Below are 17,028 nucleotides of genomic sequence, written 5' to 3' on the forward strand. Positions count from 1 at the left end.
TCATAAAGTGAAATCTTCGGCATCAAGACTATCCATATAGGCTTGAGCCTCGCTAGGCACTCCAATTCCATCATCACCATCATCAATATCAAGATCACCTGCAATGCTATCCAAAGGTATGCCAACTAAACCTACATCTGGTGAAGGATTATCCTCATCATCATCAATCTGAGAAGCATCCTCAACATCAACATCCCATCTTGCTGTAGGGCCCTCTAAATACTCAAGTAGCTTCCTTGAGCGAAGTTGAAGACTACTATGCATATAAACCAATTTATTTTCTCTCTTAGAAGTAAGCATATTCCTCTTAATAGAGTGAATGAAACAATAAGTGGACCAATTCCTTTCAGCTGCCGATGAACTAGAAAACTAAGATAGCAAGTGTGAGGAAAGATTTTAAAGCTCTTGGGCTTCCCCCCCATACATTCTCCATCATCCAATGGGATTCTTTTGTGAATAAATTTTGATGTACACCCTTGCATCTTGAGAGAATGTGGAAGGGTTTAAGGTACCAAAATCAATTAATTGTTCCCGCATTACATTTGCTTTGTTAGGTGTATAGATTTTTCTTATGGCATCAAGAAATCCTTGTTTCACTTATTCATCGTCAATGGGTAGAACTTTGTTTGGTCTCTCCATATACCACTTTAGATTAAGGGCACAAACAACCATGTGAAGAGAGGTATTGATTTTGATCCATTTCTTCCCTATTATCTTGTGAATTTCATTGAAGAGCTCCAAAGAGGGGTTTCTGTCCTGAATGATGTGACTTATCTTGCCTACCATGCTATCAATACATTCATAAACTTCTCCAAGGGTGGGGGAATCAGAATATGCATACCTAATAAACTCCACAATCAGATTTGTGAAAGAAACAACATATTTACAATCAGAACACCAATCATAATTGAGAAGCTTCTCTCTTATCTTCTTTGCCTGCACTGATTTAGATAAAGACCATGCATTCAAATCTTGAGAGACAATAATGGCTTGTAAGGATGCATTCACCTCAACCATACATTGAATAAGAATGAAGTATGTAGCATATATTGTTTCTGCAGGCTTCAAAAACCTCTTCCTTGAATAAATCTTATAGATTGCTAAAGAGGCATGGTGGTTGCAGATATACATTTGTGCATCCTTTGCATATAAAATGAGTTTTACAATCCAAGATATTTTGCCAATGTCTTTGAGGACATTATTCAAGACATGTACACAACAAGGATTCCAAAAGATATGCCTATATCGACTTTGAACCATCAAACTCGTTGCTTTGCAAACATGGGTTGCATCTGTGATTACATGTACTACATTTGAGGGACCAAGCTCATCAATTGATTCTTTCAATACTTCAAACATGAAGGTAGCATCCTTTAGTTTCCCACTACAATCAACTGCTCTTAAAAAATAGGGCCCAACTGGAGATGTACAATAATATTCAACAATGGCCTTTGTTGAATGTCTGTCCAACCATCCATGACTATTGAACATCCTGAATAAATCCAAGATTGTTTAAGGGGGCCCATAAGCCCCTACATTCTTGTCACCCCCTTATTTAACAATGATGTCCTCATTTTGTTGTAATTTGGAGGTGCATATGATGGCCCAATAGTTATGATTTTTTGCACCATTTCTTTGTAACATGGAGAACGGTTAACATTAAATGAAATTCCATTTTCCATAAAAAAATCAGCAATGTAATCATTAGCCTCATCCCTATGTAATACATTATAGATTTTAGAAATTTGTTCAGGTTCAACAAAGGAGGAATCAACGACAAGGGAGGATTGGCCCCTGATCATGTGCTGCTATTTCTCCTTCTCTCAGTCTCAAGCAGCTTGAAAGCCCACTCAGGAAAGCAAAATTGGCCGGAACGAGAAACCTTCCAATCGACGTTCTTTCTGACCCCAAAAATCTCAAGCGGTAGCATACGAAGGAATTTTACAACATTGGCACAATCAATAAAAGACAAAATTCCCAACAAACCGATATGTGAATCTTACAATCTAAAAAGATGCCCAACAAACCGATATGTGAATCTTACAATCTAAAAAGATGCCCAACAAACCGATATGCGAAAAAATGTAGCAAATTCTTGAATCAGACATAATGTAAGAACAAAAACCAAGTAAAAAAGTACCACCCAAGATGTACTTCTATAAAATGCTCTGTAGATACGTCAGAGCCACCATGGTAACTAACATGCCTATGGGGAAAAGTTGAAAACAGAACAAAACTTCACCATTACCTGAACCTCTAAAGGGCGAAACAACAGGCTGACTAGTGCTGAAGGGTGTACTGGTCCTAAACTGTTCGATTTTAGCCACTGTTCGTTCTCAACTGTACGTTCACAACTGTCTGCTCTCAACAGAAAACAACAAACCTGTGCTCACAACTATCCCGCTCTCAATAGCAAACAACAAACCCTTGCTCACAACTTTCCCGCTCTCAACACCAAATGGAAAACACCAAACCTCAGTGAAAACAACAAACACGCGCTCACAACTATCCCACTCTCAACAACAAACAATAACCTTAGAAATGGAGTGAAAGGAGGCCGAGGAACCAACATTTATGGATGAACTGGAGATTTTTTTAGCGCCAAAAAAATAAATTCCTGCCAATTTCCATCCAGTCAGGCGTGGGAACATTGGGAACTCTACCAAATCAGCTCTCAAGTTCCCGATCTGCCTCTTCAAAGCTCCCTAAACCATCCAAAGCTCTTGTTGTCATTCCCTCTGAAAACGAAACGTCCCCCTATAGATCCAAAGCTCCCGGGCACGAGAACCACTAGAACGAGTTTGCCACCTCTAAGGAGCTGTTCCGGTGTAACCAAGATTATCATTTATTGGCTTCAAAATGTAACTAGGGACTCTAAAGCTTGCAAAGAGTCATATATATTGGTGAGGTATAGACATTGTTGAAATATTTATGGAGTATTAGGGAAACAAAAAATAATATGGAAAAATCATCAGCTCTTCTAAAAGGAGTGCCATTATTGAGCAATATTACTTCAAAAAACATTTTAATGTTGGGGACTCCTCAAATTATAATCTCCCATCTCACTATTTTCTGTGATGCTTCGAGTATCCAAATTGAAATAAATGTGAGTAGAGTGAAATCTATTGTTCAAATCATTTGATAGTTGGGAGGCCAATTATATCCTCAAAACGAAAGATACATAGACTCAAATGGCCAATCAAGCAATCCAAGCCACCCGTTAATTGAACTATAATTGGATTTGATAATAAAATTAAGAAAAAGAAAATGAAATATTACATTGGCCCTAACTTCCCAACAAACCACCCAACGATAGTTAGAAAATGGACTCCAAGTTCTAGAGATATATAGAGATTAGATAAAGGATAAGCATAGAGAAAAGATAATAGGGAGTCAAATATAGAGAATGGGTAGAGAATGAAGGTTGCTATCACATGAGGATTCAAACCAAAATAATGATCTTTCTACCAAAAATAGGGTACATTACATAATGTTTAATATATACTTAACATCTTTAAGCTCTTTTTATTATCCTTCTCTCAATTTATAATCGAGAGAAAATCAAATCACTAAATGCCCTGTCTACTTATATGATGAGCTCAAAAGCGATACAACTACCATGTCCTCCAACTCCAAATAAGGCATCTCACCAAATAAAAACCTTCTCTACTCACATCCATGTTCCATCTAAACAAGTTGACTATCGTCCAAACACTTTTGAAGGTAAACAACAAGAGACCTAGAACAGGTAGGAAGAAGAAAGACTACCAACACCTTGCCAACATGCTACACTAAAGAAAATCGATGATGTAATAAACCCTACAAGGGCATTCCCCTCCAAAATATTTCATAGCAAGGATACACTTCCAAGTTCCAAGTAGCCAAATCAATCATACCAAGCACTCTCTCATTCTTGGGAAATCGACCCTCTGTCCACCATACTTTTACCATAAATATATCTATTCCAAAGACCAACACTATGCTTAACTAGGAAAACTAACATGAAACATAACAAATCCTCTCGACCACTGTTAATTACTAGAAAATTAGATCCTTATGTTGTTGGAAATGATGCTTAGCTTGAAATTGTTGCAAACACCAATCCCACATAGCAACAGTTGAAAGCCTCACTCCAAATAAGTCCAAGTTGCAAGAACTTATTTCCTATACCCCTCTGATATAATAATAGCTCCATGCATGACAAGATTCAATTAACATTCATTACTCACCTTTATTTCATATCATAACATGTTTTTGCAAATATGAATTAGATTCCGTAATTGATTATGCATAATGTTTTGTATGCATACCTTTTTTGCATTCAAGGCATCTTCCACTCTTAAATTATTTTCCTTCAACTTTATCTCTCTTTGTGCTCCCACCTATCAACAATTATGAACACTATCATATACCATCGATTCTTATTTTAGACAAATATACGTTGAAATGTAGTGACCAACATCCATCAACTAGATTCAAATTTCTATAATGGCAATAACATGGAATTGTTACAAATAGCTACCATTAATTCAACCATGCCAAACTTTACCTAGATAACAACAACTCCACTAGAAATCTTGGTAATTCTTTCATTCAATTATTATTTTTTGTAGTCGTGTTATGCAACATGCAAAGAAAGTGAGAATGATATCATTGGTGGAAACCTTTGATAAAATAGGTTGATTGGGAAGTTAACTATCAAGTCCAACATATTATGATATTAAAGCAACTGTAAATTATTTAAATTTAATGTCTGTAAATATTGTTGCATGTTCCTTCAGAGGCACATATATTCACATTATAAACCGTGCATCAAAATTGTTGCTTTCTACACTCCTGTCTTGACAACTCACAAGTCAAATTTGAGATTAATACCATCATCATGAATGATATTAATGAGGAGATCCCTCCCCACAAGGTGATGGCAACTTTACAATATATGGTGGCTATACAGAGAAAACAAGACAATAATTCCAAGCCTCCATTTGGATAAAGCAACCTATTTTTAAGTTATAGAGAAATAGAACACCTCAATCATGCTTCTAATGACACTCTTTTATTAATAGCTTCTTGAGTTCTCCCATCACCAACTATTGCTGTTGAATCCTTGGTAAGTACCAGCTTGGAAGTTAGTTACCAGAACCTTACTTTCAACTTTATCCAAGGGCAAATCCAACTTCATCCCTGATAACAATGCTTGAATAGAGAAATAAAAAACAAAACAATATCTACATAATATATTAGAAACCTGTGACTATAGACACGGTGGAGAGATTTTATTCTTAATACCTCTCACTTAGTGAGAATTTATCCTATTAACATGAAAAGTTGAACTTGTAGAGAAAACCCATTACCAAATAAAGTTTTTTTCCACAACAAATGATATACGACTACTTATATACACACCAAGATTTGTACTTAATCTCTTAGTGCATGCAAGTCCTTAATGTAGCTAAACTTGAAAAATACCTCCAGTAAATATACCAATGTCATCAAAATATTGGCTTTTCTGCTCTCAAAATCTAAGAGCTTTCAAAGTGTCAACCTTCAATGCACCACAGAGCTTGTTCACAACAAGAGTAGCCAAGGCTTCTTATTCAATGTCCTTAGAAATGATCAAGATAGGATACCCCCCATAGATGGCCTCTTCCAATATTGTGATAAAGTCTCTTGCAGTTGTGATCTTTTTGTCAACCAATAATAACTTCAAATTATAAGAAAATATAAAGATGCAAGTTCATTTCCAAATTCCTGATCAATGAATTTTAACAATCAAGCGCAAATAAATAGAAATTTAGCAACCCTCTTTCCATGCTTAGTAGTGGTCATATTTATTTCTTATCAGTATTCTAAATCCAATATTGTACAGATTCAAGAAATAACAAAAGGTTCATAAGGCATATATTTTAAAATTCCATACAAAATTAACACCAACCCAAACTGAACCAAGAGGATGTGCCATGAATATAGGATAGATGGAGATAATTGGGAAACAATTCCACAACTCATATGAGATTTTTTTCTAAAAATGTTACACATGATTTCTATCCATTCTCTTTTCATTACAAGGAGCACTAACAAATAGCAACACAAAAAAAAAAAGAAAGAAGCTTTCAATTTCCATCAATTACCTTGCAATTTTCATACTCCATGGACATCTTCTCACTGTCTGTCACAAAGTATGGAGAAATATATCCATGATAAAATTGCATTCCCTCAACGACATACATATTTTTTTTTTGAACTTTTCTCCTCTTTGAGTGTCACAACACCCTTCCTTCCAACTTTAATCGTAACCTCTGCTATAATGTTTCCTATTTCATAATTATTCCCAGCACTTGCTATAGCAACATCTACTAATTCACTATATTCAACCTGGAGAATAATGCCGATTACAGGGTGGTGGGCTCCAGTATTGTAGCAATAATGCTACAACTCCTGGAGCTTCCTTCTTTAATTTTATCAACCCGGTAGTTCGTAACAAACTTGGAAGCGACGGTGCTGTATGCACAAGTACTAGCTCTTGTCGCAGCTGTCACTTGGTCAGCTGGCACAAGTCCGCTAGGGCTCAAGCCAACTTCTATATGTTCTCAGAAGAAGCTTTTGAAGTGATGAACGAAAGCTATCCCAAAGGAAATTAACCTACTTTGCAAGGATGAACTGAAAGCCAACAAAACATGGAAACCCTAGTAAACCCTAACTCTACCAGCTTAATCCTTATGATGCAATGGTGGGAATGCAACTTCTAAAAGTGATGCCATTACTTCTATTGAGATGAGATGCATGTGTCTAAACCACTTTCATCTGAAGAGAACATGTTTTTGTATTTTTGCTCACGTTGTTGGAGTTATTATGACTGTGCTTCTTACTGGGTCTTGACTGTGCAGGGATAGATCAAGGAGGGAAATGCTTGGAAGAGGTCAGGAAGGCTCAGAGAGGGTCTAAGGGATCCCTAACATCATTCCACAGAAGTTCACAAAGTTCAGATGCCTGGCAACCGTGTTTGCAAGCTTCTACAGGATGTCTGCAGGGGATTCTACAGGAAGTTCAGGATTTCTACAGGAAGTCTGCTAACTTCTACAGGATGTTCTGCAATAGGATTTTTGGGTGATGGATGAGTGAATGAGCTGTATGGGTGGATAGAGAGGTAGGAGGGGAGCTTGTGATGGCTTATGGACAGAGAGATGAGATGGAGAGGGGGTGTGTAAAGCTGGTTGATCTAGAGGAGGGTAGAGGCAATGGAAGGCCGAAAAGATAAAACAACGTGGATGACAGAAGAGTTGGGAGGTAAATGATCTAACTGGGAGATAAGTAGATGGCTTAGGCACGGCTTAGAAGGATAAGGAAATGATAGAGTGGTGCTGCGCAGTGTAAATGAAACAAATCACCCGTGTCTTGCACAAAACCGAGAATTCATCAACCTATTCTAACTGTTTTGATAAAACCATAGAACAACAATGTCGTTTTTAAGGGAAAATCGTGCATGGTGTTGAAACAAAGAGTTATTGCTCAAGATCTAAATGCATGGACACTCCTACAAACGGAAATATTACGTTAAAGCTTGCATGAATATGTAAAACTGTGTTTTTGGTGGTTGGCACGGTCTGCACTCCCAATCTCTAAACAGAGGTGGAAGTGAGTGTGAAATCAACCTTTTTGGAGCTCTGATGAATTCTAATCCCCTTACTCTAATTTAAACTACTGAAAGCACTTTATCCGTAAAACTAACCTACTTAATCACATCAAGAAATCCAACTCAGCAAATTGTGTTCCAAGTGCATGTAAAGGAAAAGAAATGAAATGCTGAAAGGAAAGTAACAATACAACGAAGGAAGCCTTAGGCTCTTAGGTTGGGCCCAACCCTGAGAGCTTAAGCTCCTTTAAGAACTCAGAGCTGCCTCAAATCTGCCTGCTTATTCATTAAGAGATAATAGTCAAAAGTCTGATAACATGCCAAAAATGGCTTACAAAAAGCAAAACAGAGCTATCAGCTCGTAGTCTAGGATAAACAACAAAGTTTCAAAAGTTCCCATCGAAGGCTACAACCTCAATATTTATACATTATGAGGGCCAAGCTGGCCTCCTAAATTAGTGGGGCTTGGCTGACCAACTAAAAGTAAACTGCTGTTCCCTTAGAATCCGTTGGCTGCCTTCTAGCTCGGTGGTGATAGCTGTTGGAGCTCGGAGTTGGGGTGGAGATCACGAGGAAGGCCATTCAAGGCTGTGGACAACCTTCCTACAAAACCGCAATGCCACCTTGGCTGTCTCCTTGCCTCCATCTGCGTGGTTTTGCTCCATTTAATGTCAAAAAACCTGAAATAAACATGTATTAGCCACCTAGGAATAGTGACTGCCCTCCTTCCTACAAATAACATGAATATACTAAGAAATGATGCATAAGTGATAAAAAATGAAGGTGTTATCTCAAAATCAGATCCTGATAGGCTGCTGGTCAGTTTGACTCTAAGTAACTATTTCAAACCGACTTTAGGCTGAGGCTTAGCCTCCTCAACCTGAGAGGGCTCTCTCTTGATGGATTAATGATTTTGATTAAAGATAAGATGGCTAACTCTTATAGAACAACTGTGAAAAATATGAATGGTGGAAACACATTAAACAAAACTATCCATTGGGCTTATGGAGTCAACAACACCTCAATATAACAATGAACTCAACCTTACATGGAAGTCAGGGCATTCAGCGTTTAAACATTCAGAACATAAACTCATAAGGGACCACACAGTTTATGCATGTATACAGGAAGTCAGAGCACATTCAGTGAATTCTGAGTGATTATACATCCATACCACTGTAAGAATTAAGAAAAGGACAACATCACATATTCTGAACATAAAAAATCCTTCATGAATCCTGAGAAGTAAAGTCAAGCATGTATTACTGAAAATGAGTCTTACATAGGCCAAATACAAGCTTTTCCATAAAAATTTCCAACCCTTAATACATTAGTTCTTCTCCCATATATAGAGTTCATGTAGATTCCTTCCTCCAGCATGAGGGGAATTCGAATTCCTCCTAATTTGACACCTATTGACACTTAAAACTAACTATTTAATACAAAGGACAACTAACTAGGAGTCTTAGAGACCTAATACAACTAGGAGTGTAACTCCTTATTATGATTACAACAACCTTATCTAAACATTTAAAACATTCTTTGACACCTAAAACTCCATGAAGTCGAATTTGATGGTGCTCATAACCTTCCAGCTGGCCCTTGATGACTCATCCTTTTGTTGTTCCTAGAAACTAGGAGACTGTCCCTTGCTCTGTTCTGGCTGAAAAATAGGTCTTGGGACAGAGCTCATAACTTCTCGTACAAAATGTATTTGGAAAAACTGAAGGAGGCTTTTGTGAACCAATCCATGCTGAACAAAAACCTCTTTTGGTTTTTTGAAACATTACTCCAGCTGCCCAGAATCGATCTTTGAAGAAGATGTGTAAAACAGGAAATTTTGATTTTTTGAAAAACTGCACCTACAGCAGTTTCGTAGCGCAATGTTTAGTCACCCATTTCTCCAAGATCATAATTAATTTGAATAAACTGAAAGAGGTTTTTCTATTTCAGTATGTTAGGAATAAAAACCTCTTTCAATTTCCAAAAATATGCTTTCAGTTGCTCTAGAGACCTCCTGGAAGTTGACTACCTAAAACAGTTTTCTCCTGAAAAACGCTGCTTCAGTGATTTCGTAGTGCAAGGTTTAGCATGTGTATGTATCTTCATTTCTTGAATTTTCCTTTTGATTAGGGCTCAAAACTTCTCAAGTGATCTTATTACACCTCTGCAGCAACATCCCTTTCAAAATAATCTTCTTTTTCTTTCAAGGTAGATCCTCAAAAAACAAAACTGTCACCTTCAGCAGTTTCGTAGTGCGCTACGAAACTGCTGAGTTGTTTCAAAAATCACAGTTTCAACCCAAAACTTTGCTATTTGAGAACTTTGCTATTAAAACATTCTTTCAAATGTTTCAAGACCCTCCAAAACTGAATGGAAATGTTTGAAAAGATTATACCAAGCAAAACTACCAAAACTTTGAAGCATATCCTTACTTGAAGTGAGATTTCTTTATGGAGATCCTTTTTGCTGGTTCAATTGTATCTTTAAGTCTTCAACCTGTTTCTTCTGCCCTTGGTGGTACCTCCTGTACTTGCTTGAATTTGATGAAGATTTCTTATCTCTGCTCACCATGGGCTTGTTTGCTCAAACTAAGAATTGGGTCAAATGTCTATTGCATGAACACGACCAAGATCAGCATGAATATGTCCAGGATCAATTAACTCTTCCCTTACCTTTTTTCTTTGAAATTTTGTCAGTGATAACAGAAGGGTTGAGCAAGGGTAAGTAGGCCAAATGAGCCCAAAATGTTACCAAATTTGGGGCTCATCACAGGGTCTTAAGTCTTAGCATGTACACTCCCTTACAGATAACATATGTCCTAGATGTTTCAAAAGTATCTCCTTAACATTCTACCTTGGAGTCTTTAGGAAACTCTAGCTGACAATTTTGGATCAACTATTCCCCTAATGAAAGTACACCTCAACCATAGACTAAGTCAAGAAGCAACAAGACCATGAAGAGAAAACCAACTCAAATTGTGAGCATTTACCTCCTTTGACAAATTTCCGAGTTAAAAAATAAGAGCCTTTACTATATTGTCAATGCCCCTAGTAATTTGAATAGGATTTTCTCCAGCTGCAACAACCTGAACATGTTTATGATTCAGAGCTTTATATGTTGGGTTTTTTTTTTTTAATTTCTGAACTAGCTCATACCAATTGGAAACAGGATCACAATATCATCTTCAACAAGGCTATTTTCCCAGTCAAATACTATCTTGATCCTACTGAAGCATTGAAAATTCAGAAAATAAATAAAAAACAGCAACCACCATAAGGACCTATAAAAATTAATAAATACTTAAGCCAGTACTAGGGACAAATAATTACCTTTACACCTTCAACTATTAAACCTTGCGTAAGTACAACATATGTGGTAGTTCAATCTCCAACTAAATCATTTGTCTTTGTTGCATCCTATCTTACCAACTTGGCCAAAATATTTTCAACTGGGTCCTCTAATTCAACTTGTTAGAAGTGGGGTGCAACATTGTAATGCATTAACTAGACTGGTAATAACAATTTATCTTAACCCATCAACATTCGGCACACAAGTCTTTGTTTTCAACTATTTAAATCTTGATTCATTACTCTACTGTGGCTACTCCATAGACCAGGTAGATCATCAAAAGAGCAATATATTGTCTATGACCTGTAAGAATTTTTCCTCCTAGGTATAAGATAGTAGACATTTAAGCAAGGAAAACTAATATAGAATATAACAAATTTACAACCCACATCTACAATTTACGTCCTTAGTTATTGTCACACCATCATTGACAATCTCTGGAGAAACGTACTTGCTCTCCAAAACAACATTCCTGCCCTTTGGTCTAAGGGTGATTCTGACAAGATCAATAAGCTTGTTGACACCTGCCTACAAGACAATTTAAAATTATTTTCAATAGATGCACAATAAAATGTTGGAATATATGTCATACCAAACCTACATACAAACTACACATTAACATCAAATGTATATGGACAAAGAAATATCTACCACAATAAAGTTTTATGTGAAAATAACCTTCCTTTAGATGGAATTTTTTTCTCTGACCTGCAATTTTTTTGTTGCTGACCCATCTTGGTTGAAGTACAACTCCTTTGACATAGCTCTTGGATTGACTACCCGCTCTCTTCTACGTAATATCGTGGTTTGCCTTCTGCTTAAGCAATTAAAGGAGATGGGTGAAAAAGCAACAAGAGAAGACAATTGCTTGGCATTTTTGTCAGATATTGCACCCAACTTCCTCTCCTTTCCAATGTTACCCAGGGAGGCAGAAGTGGCAACTGCTATCATACTACCCATAGCATAGGCCATCTTCCCTTATTATGAATATAGAATTACAATATCTTCATATTAGTTATTATTTCACAAACATGAATGCCAAAGTAACAAAAAGCACCTGTAACTAACACACTAAATAGATATTAAGGCTTCTGAAAAACTTTGGAGCATCACGACAGACACAGCCTAAGAGAAACCCAACTACCATCTTCATCTTAAACAAGACAGGTTTCTATACTTGCACTCTTATTTCGTTAAAACAAAGAAAAGCTGACTAAATTAATACTATAACAGAGAAATATGAACCCAATTCTAATATCCACCCCAAGGTTTCCAAGTGAGGCTAATATGCACCTTCAAGGTTTCCAAGCTAAAGTGTAGTCACTAAGCTTGAGGTTGCATATTTTTTAATTTCAATATTTTACCTCTAGTGTCCATGTTTTCAATTGCATCCAATTGGCCATCTAGATTTAATTCACCACTACTGTACATAAACAATCCTTTATACGCAAGCACCGGATATTCCCACCTCACTCAGACTATAAAGAAATCTATATAAAAAAGGTATCACTACTAGAAACTGAAAAATAATTTCTAAGTTACTGCATGAAAGGTTCTTACAAATCGGCAACAACTTTAAGGAAATTTCATCAGACCATACTAAGAATTTTCTGTAAGAAGAGATCAAATCAGATGTTGAACCAACAGTTTTGGTGGAACAAAACTAGCTTACATGCTAATGAAAGAGCACTCCCACTTTTGAACCTATGGAAAGAACCCCATCCTAAAATCAAGAACAGTGAGAGTCAATCATTGACATTGCTGTACCAGAAGACCCCTGAGGTCTCAACAATGGGAATGAAGATTCAGGCAATGTAAGCATCTCAAATCCAAGAGATGTTGGACTTATTAAAGTGGACATTCAAGCAAGTGGGAGACTCCAATCCATAAATCATGTTTGTGCTGGTTTCTTTGGATAATGATTAGAATATGATTTTATAGAAATTTTGTAATAGCATAAAGGAGTTAAAATGCTACTTCTCAATGACTTTGACTCCTAAAGAAATTCAAAATTTCAAGCATTACATGGTTATAAATATTATGTACTACAAACAACAAGAATGGCTAGCTTGTACCCCAGTTTCCAAGTAAGGTAAATCCTTGTTTCTGTAAATAATAGCAGAGATGATGAAATATAGAGCTGAAACAAAGATCATGAAATGCAGAGATGGAAGAGAGATCATCTTTACTAAGTCACCATATGTCATGGAAGTCTCTAACACTAAGGCAATTTATTTGGCCAAAAGTAGTCAAATGCCAATAATCAAATGCAACCTTCTTCTAGAAAGGCTTGCAAAAGTTTCACTTACAACATTTAGCATTAGTAGGGCACCCATGTATCCACCAAACACAATAGAATTTTCAGGTGGTTGTCTAGAAAATTACACGGGTGAGTGAGACTGGTGGAATTTCACTTATGGGGACTTATCGACCTGTATGTAGCCCAAAAGTAGAGAAAATTTGAGTGCACATCCAAAGACGCATAGAATACCAAGAACTATCCAACAGGTCATTTGCAGCTAGCTATGTTATCAGAAATTGGAACTCGAAAGGGAAATGAGAATGAAATAAGAAATAGGGACAGAGGATTTTGGGGATAATAACTGTTAGCCTGCTCCACTTGATTATTCATGTACTACTATAGTGTCAAGATGGGAATGGGGACGAGAATAGGGATGGGACAAGAAATGGGTATTCTGGTAGTCAGTGCAGTGTTAGTGAATTTAATTGTAAGCAAAAAGAATGTGATGATTTCAAATTCATCAAGACCTCCCAAGGGAAGGTGATAATGTGAGTGTCTATTGGTCATGGAGATATTTGAACTGACAAAAAAAAAAGTCTCTCGCAAAACTTGGACCCGTTACAGATTTGAGATATGAGTCTTCCCATAAGTGGAGAGGGAAAATATACCCAAGATAAAACACATGCAAAGCATAAAACCTGAAAACAAACATAGATACCAACAACAATCAGAGAAGAGTGAAACTCATCCAAGATGCAGGTTTTGAGGGTGGAGGTCGGGGATAGCACTACCTGATCCTTGTAGCGAAGAACCTCATCCTTCCAAGAGTAGTATTCTGAGGCATTAGGATCTTTTCTTAAGTTATTAATGAGTTGGGACAAAGAGGGGTGGGAGAACCATTCATGGTGGGCCTCTTCAATCCAATATGGTATGGGTAGAGAGAGTGATAAAAGGGTGCCCTCATCCTCAAATTGGCACGATAAGGCATCAACCACTACATTGTCACACCCCTTCTTGTAAATTATCTCATAATCATATCCCAACATTTTTGCAAGCCATTTATTTTGTTGTGGCGACGATAGATGCTGCTCTAGAAAATATTTTAGGCTATGATGGTTAGTGCAGATTTGGAAATGTCACCCCAATAAGTATGGTTGCTAAGTTTCTATTGCATGTAAGATGGACATCATTTCTTTCTCATATGTAGATTGACCCAGATGTTTTCCACTGAGTTGTTGACTAGTGAAAGCCAATGGTCTACCTTCCTGCATTAATATTGTGCCAATGCCCATACCTAAAGCATCACATTCAATCAAAAAAGATTTGGTGAAGTTTGGTAAGGCCAATACTAGAGTGGAGCACATGGCTTGTTTGAGAGCCAAGAAGGCCTATTGAGCTGCATTAATCCAACGGAATGAATTTTTCTTGAGAAGATTAGTAAGGGGTCTGGCAATGCATCCATAATTGTAGACAAATTTGTGATAGTATCTTGTGAGACCCAAGAATCCTCGCAAACTCTTCAAGGTTTTTAGTTGGGGCCAATATTGCATTGCCTAAATCCTTTTCGGATCAACCCTCACTTCATCAAGGCCCACAATGTGTTCCAAACATTCTACTTCTTCTATGCAAAAGGAGCACTTGGATAATTTGACAAATAATTTTTGATCTTGGGGCAATTTCAATATCCGGTCAACATGTTGAAGTTGTTTGTCACATGTTATTTTATAGATGAGAATGTCATTAAAAAATACTAGGACAAATTTTCTGAGATATGGTTTCAAAAGGTGGTTCATGAGGCTCTGAAAAGTGGATGGAGCATTATAGAGACCAAATGGCATGACTAGGAATTCATAATGGCCTTCATGAGTTTGGAAGGTTGTCTTGGGAATTTCAACTTCCTTCATGTGTATTTGGTGATAGCTTGAGCGAAGGTCTAGCATGGTAAAAAATTTAGTACCCTGCATTTCATCAAGCAGATCATAAACTATTGGAATAGTAAATTTTTCCTTGATAGTGAGCTTATTAAGGGCCCTAAAGTTGGGACACATGCACCATTATCCATATTTATTTAGAACCATTACCACTAGAGATGATTAAGGGCTGGTGTTGGGAAAAATAACACCAACTTCGAGGAGTTCCTTGATGAATTTTTCAATTTCATTCTTTGTGCAAAATGATATTGATATGGGCGGACATTTGGCAGTTGGGCAATTGGGACCAAAGGGATGCAATGATCATGTTCACCCCTAGAGGGTGGGAGCTCCTTAGGTTTGTCAAAGACCCGTTGGTGGCGATCTAATAGCTATTGCATATCAGGATGAATATGAGGAGGAGTGGATTTAATGGACCGGATGGCATTAAATTGGGCTACTACCCCATGATGTCCCTTTTTTAAAAGTTTCTCCATTTGATGCTAGCTGATGATAGTAGGAGCACTTGCCTAGAGTCCACTCAATGTATGCGAGTGGTCATTCTACTTAAAGATCATATATAACTCCCGAAAATCCATTATGATAGGTCCTAGTGTGAGAATCCATTCAGTACTAAGGACAATGTTGCAACCACCCATTTCAATGGAAAACATGTGGGTTTTGAGGTGATAATCCCCATCTGAAGCTTACAATTTTCACAATGTCCTTCACATTTCATGATCCACCCATCACCGATGAGGGATTGGAAATTAGATACCTCCTATACAAAGCAATGAACAAATTCTACTACTCTCTTATGGACAAAGTTGCGAGTGCTACCACTATCAGTCAACACCACTACTGGCCGATGCTTAATAAAAGAGAATTTGGGGTGAAGAAATTCTAGCCAAGGCGTGTAGTGATATAACCGGCTCATCTGGCATCACTGTGAGATCATTGTCTAGGTCGGTTTAGGGTTCACCCACTTCTTCCTCAGGCACTTCAGTGGATGGAGCTTCAGCGGCTGAGTTGTTTTCAGTAGCATCAATTCTAGCCAAAGCATGTAGTGATATAACCAGCTCATCTGACATCTCTATGAGATCAATGTTTAGGTTGGTTTGTGGTTCACCCACTTCTTCCTCAGGCACTTTAGTGGATGAAACTTCATCGACTGAGTTGATTTTAGTAGCATCAATTTGAAATAATTTTTGTTCCTTTCATTTATGTCCTGGGGAGTACTTGTCATCACAGGAGTAGCAGAGTCATTATTTCCTTCTTTCGACCGTTTCTGCCGGCGACACCTTTTGAACCTTAAGTTTTTGGGTGGGGCCTATAGCTTGGGTGGGACATGTATTTACGATGAAATTTGGATGATTGGACTAGGCATTTAAAGAAACTTCTACATCTAAATCGTTGTGACATGCATCTAACCAAGTCGTTGAGTGATGCATTCGGACATGGGCTTGGATGGCTTCCTTTAGGCCACTGATGAAACATTCCAAGTAAAATTCATCTCCTAGTCTATCAATTATGATGCCTAATTTTTCGAAAGCTACAATATAGTCCCTGACTATACCTGTTTGCCTGAGCTTAGTGAGACGACCTAGAAAATGAGATTCCTGATCAAAGCAGTAAAAAATGGATTTTGAGAACATGTTCCAAGTTGGCCTCCCTAGATAACATTTCTGATGCCACTGCCACCACTGCCATCTCTCTTGGTCCAAGTAAAGGGCTCCCACATGTAGTTTAGTTCCATCCTCCTAGATATTATTAAGGAAGAAATATTGTTCCATCTATGCCACCCATACTGTGGGGTTAGAGCCATCAAATTTGTACATGTCCAACTTGGGTGTCTAGTGGCTCAAAGATTGGTGATCTCCATGGAAATGAAT

The 17,028-nt window shown here is 37.4% G+C and overlaps 1 pseudogene; it reads right to left on the reverse strand.

Annotated features, from left to right (window-relative positions):
• Window positions 1-11,956, reverse strand: LOC149261527 (ruBisCO large subunit-binding protein subunit beta, chloroplastic-like; annotated as a pseudogene).
• Window positions 11,957-17,028: the final 5,072 nt, after the last annotated feature.

Source organism: Pinus tabuliformis, chromosome 6 (genome assembly GCF_031772625.1).
Source record: "Pinus tabuliformis cultivar Carrire ecotype Pingquan chromosome 6, CPIR1, whole genome shotgun sequence".
Lineage (NCBI taxonomy): Eukaryota > Viridiplantae > Streptophyta > Pinopsida > Pinales > Pinaceae > Pinus > Pinus tabuliformis.